We start from the raw sequence: 4,442 nt of genomic DNA on the forward strand, positions 1-4,442 counted from the left end.
AAAAGAAACTTGATTGTACATAGAGGATGACATGCGGGTCCCATGAGTCGACAGCCTTACTCAACGTTTCCAAGGCGGCAGGGGATCAAAAGAAAAAGGAAATAGCCAAAAATCATAGGGTGAAAAAAAATCTAAGAAAATAAACTTTTATAGCACATAGAGGATAACATGCGGGTCCCATGAGCCAGCAGGTTCCTCAACGTTTCAAACGTGGCATGAGATTGAAAGAAAAAGGCAAGTGACCAAATATCAGGAGCCAAAAATAATTCAAGAAAAGAAACTTGATTGTACATAGAGGATGACATGCGGGTCCCATTTAGCAGCCGCGGTCTCACCGTTTGAGAGGCTGCACGGGATCGAAAGAAAAAGGCAAGTGACCAAATATCGAGAGCCAAAAAAATCCAAGAAAAGAAATTTTATTGTACGTAGAGGATGACATGCGGGTCCCATTTTGCAGCAGCGGTCTCAACGTTTCCAAGGCGGCACAGAACCAAAAGAAAAATGAAGTAGCCGTAAATCAGGGGGTGAAAAAAATCCAAGAAGAAAGATTTCCAATTGGGCTGCATCCGGACATCCGGGCCTTCGAACTATCCTGCTTGGCCTTTTGACTCGTACAATTTCAGCCCACTCCAAAACAGGAAAGTTCCGAATTTTCTAAAAAACAGGAAAGTCCTATGCTTCGCAAAGACAAAAAAACAAGGAGATTCAACATATAAGTTTGTTTATGTAAAAATAAAGATTTAATTTTCCGTTTGAAATAGCTCAGAGCGCAATACACCGTTTATTGTCTCGCAAAATAATCAAGATATCATATGTTTCTTGTACGGGAGGCCGACATCGAGGACCCATGAGCCGGCAGCCGTCGTCAACGTTTTAAAGGCGGCAGGGGATGGAAAGAAAAAATAAACCAAAAATATGTTGGTACAAAATCCAAGAAAAGAAACATTTTCGTTCTAAGAGGATGACATGCGGGACCCATGAGGCAGCAGAGCATCCTCGGCGTTTATTGTTCATAGAGGCCGACATGTGGGACCCGTGGAGCCGCAGCAGCGTCCTCAACGTTTTAAAGGCGGCAGGAGATCGAAAGAAAAAATTAGCCAAAAATCATTTGGTAAACAAATCCAAGAAAAGAAACATTTACTATTCTGAGAGGATGACATGCGGGACCCATGAGGCAGCAGCATCCTCAACGATTCCAAGGCGGCAGGGGATCAAAGGAAAAAAAGGAAATATCCCGAAATTAATTAGGGGTTCAAAATAAATCCATCAAAGGAAACTTTTATTGTTCATAGAGGATGACATGTGGGACCGACCTACCAACAGCGTCCTCATCGTTTCAAAGGGGCAGGAGATCAAAAGAAAAAGGAAAATAGCCAGAAATTAGGGGTCAAAAATAACTCCAAGAAAGGAAACTTTTATTGTTCGTAGAGGATGACATGCGGGACCCATGAGCCAGCAGCTTACTCAACATTTCAAAGGCGGCATGAGATCGAAAGAAAAAGGCAAGTGGCAAAATATTAGGAGCCAAAGATAATCCAAGAAAAGAAACGTTATTGTACATAGAGGATGACATGCGGGTCCCAATTAGCAGCAGCGGTCTCAACGTTTCAAATGCGGCTCGAGATCAAAAGAAAAAGAAACTTGATTGTACATAGAGGATGACATGCGGGTCCCATGAGTCGGCAGCTTACTCAACGTTTACAAGGCGTGCAGGGGATCAAAAGAAAAAGGAAATAGCCAAAAATCGAGGGTGAAAAAAATCCAAGAAAATAAACTTTTATAGCACATAGAGGATGACATGCGGGTCCCATGAGCCAGCGGGTTCCTCAACGTTTCAAACGTGGCATGAGATCGAAAGAAAAAGGCAAGTGACCAAATATCAGGAGCCAAAAATAATTCAAGAAAAGAAACTTGATTGTACATAGAGGATGACATGCGGGTCCCATTTAGCAGCCGCGGTCTCACCGTTTGAGAGGCTGCACGGGATCGAAAGAAAAAGGCAAGTGACCAAATATCAGGAGCCAAAAAAAATCCAAGAAAAGAAATTTTATTGTACGTAGAGGATGACATGCGGGTCCCATTTTGCAGCAGCGGTCTCAATGTTTCCAAGGCGGCACAGAACCAAAAGAAAAATGAAGTAGCCAGAAATCGGGGGTGAAAAAATCCAAGAAGAAAGATTTCAATTGGGCCGCATCTGACATCCGGGCCTTCGAACTATCCCGCTTGGCCTTTTGACTCGTACAATTTCAGCCCACTCCAAAACAGGAAAGTTCCGAATTTTCTAAAAAAACAGGAAAGTCCTATGCTTCGCAAAGACAAAAAAACAAGGAGATTCTACATATAAGTTTGTTTATGTAAAAATAAAGATTTAATTTTTCGTTTGAAATAGCTCAGAGCGCAATACACTGTTTATTGTCTGCAAAATAATCAAGATATCATATGTTTCTTGTACGGGGAGGCTAACATCGGGGACCCATGAACCAGCAGCGTCGTCAACGTTTTAAAGGCGGCAGGGATGGAAAGAAAAAATAAACCAAAAATATGTTGGTACAAAATCCAAGAAAAGAAACATTTTCGTTCTAAGAGGATGACATGCGGGACCCATGAGGCAGCAGCATCCTCAGCGTTTATTGTTCATAGAGGCTGACATGGGGGACCTGTGAGCCAGCAGTGTCCTCAACGCTTTAAAGGCGGCAGGAGACCGAAAGAAAAATTTAGCCAAAAATCATTTGGTAAACAAAATCCAAGAAAAAAACATTTACCGTTCCGAGAGGATGACATGCGGGACCCATGAGGCAAGCAAGCATCTTCAACGATTCCAAGGCGGCAGGGGATCAAAGGAAAAAAAGGAAATATCCCGAAATTAATTAGGGGTTCAAAATAAATCCATCAAAGGAAACTTTTATTGTTCACGGAGGATGACATGTGGGACCGACCTGCCAACAACGTCCTCATCGTTTCAAAGGGGCGAGGAGATCAAAACAAAAAGGCAAATAGCCGTAAATTAGGGGTCAAAAATAACTCCAAGAAAGGAAATTTTTATTGTTCGTAGAGGATGACATGCGGGACCCATGTGCCAAGCAGCTTACTCAACATTTCAAAGGCGGCATGAGATCGAAAGAAAAAGGCAAGTGACAAAATATCGGGAGCCAAAGATAATCCAAGAAAAAAACTTTATTGTACATAGAGGATGACATGCGGGTCCCAATTAGCGAGCAGCGGTCTCAACGTTTCAAATGCGGCTTGAGATCAAAAGAAAAAGAAAGTTGATTGTACATAGAGGATGACATGCGGGTCCCATGAGTCAGCAGCTTACTCAACGTTTCCAAGGCGGCAGGGGATCAAAAGGAAAAGGAAATAACCAAAAATCAAAGAGTGAAAAAAAAACCCAAGAAAATAAACTTTTATAGCACATAAAGGATGACATGCGGGTCCCATGAGCCAGCAGGTTCCTCAACGTTTCAGACGTGGCATGAGATCGAAAGAAAAATGCAAGTGACCAAATATCAGGAGCCAAAAATAATTCAAGAAAAGAAACTTGAGTGTACATAGAGGATGACATGCGGGTCCCATTTAGCAGCAGCGGTATCACCGTTTGAGAAGCGGCAGGGGATCGAAAGAAAAGGAAAGTGACCAAATATGAGGTGCCAAAAAAAATCCAAGAAAAGAAAGTTTTATAGTACATAAAGGATGACATGCGGGTCCCATTTAGCAGCAGCGGTCTCACCGTTTGAGAGGCGGCAGGGGATCGAAAGAAAAAGGTAAGTGACCAAATATGAGGTGCCAAAAAATCCAAGAAAAGAAAGTTTTATAGTACATAGAGGATGACATGTGGGTCCCATTTAGCAAGCAGCGGTATCACCGTTTGAGAGGCGGCAGGGGATCGAAAGAAAAAGGCAAGTGACCAAATTTGAGGTGCCAAAAAAAAATCCAAGAAAAGAAAGTTTTATAGTACATAGAGGATGACATGCGGGTCCCATTTAGCAGCGAGCGGTATCACCGTTTGAGAGGCGGCAAGGGATCAAAAGAAAAAGGAAGTAGCCGGAAATCGGGGGTCAAAAAAAAATCCAAGAATAGAAAGAATTTTGGTTCATAGAGGATGACATGCGGGACCCATGATCCCGCATCGTAAACGGCTCGATCGGAGAGCGTTGAACGAGATGGCGCGATCGAGAAAAAAAACAATGCCAGAGAGGCTGCCATCTGGGCCCTATTTCCTCGGCGGTGCGGATTTGCGTTGACTCGGCCGGCGAACCCGAGAATTCGAGATGCACCACGTCCCGGGCCACCATACGCAACGTTTTGGCCGTTTTCGTCGGGCTAGGTGGCCTCAAAAACGAGAAAAAAACGTTTTGACATGCACAACGGACAGACCCAAAATCGTCGGCCATGGTACACCAGCAACCACGGCGCGACATCAACTTCGTCGGCCATGGCAACTT

This window comes from Lolium rigidum, chromosome 7 (genome assembly GCF_022539505.1).
Source record: "Lolium rigidum isolate FL_2022 chromosome 7, APGP_CSIRO_Lrig_0.1, whole genome shotgun sequence".
In the NCBI taxonomy this organism is placed as follows: domain Eukaryota; kingdom Viridiplantae; phylum Streptophyta; class Magnoliopsida; order Poales; family Poaceae; genus Lolium; species Lolium rigidum.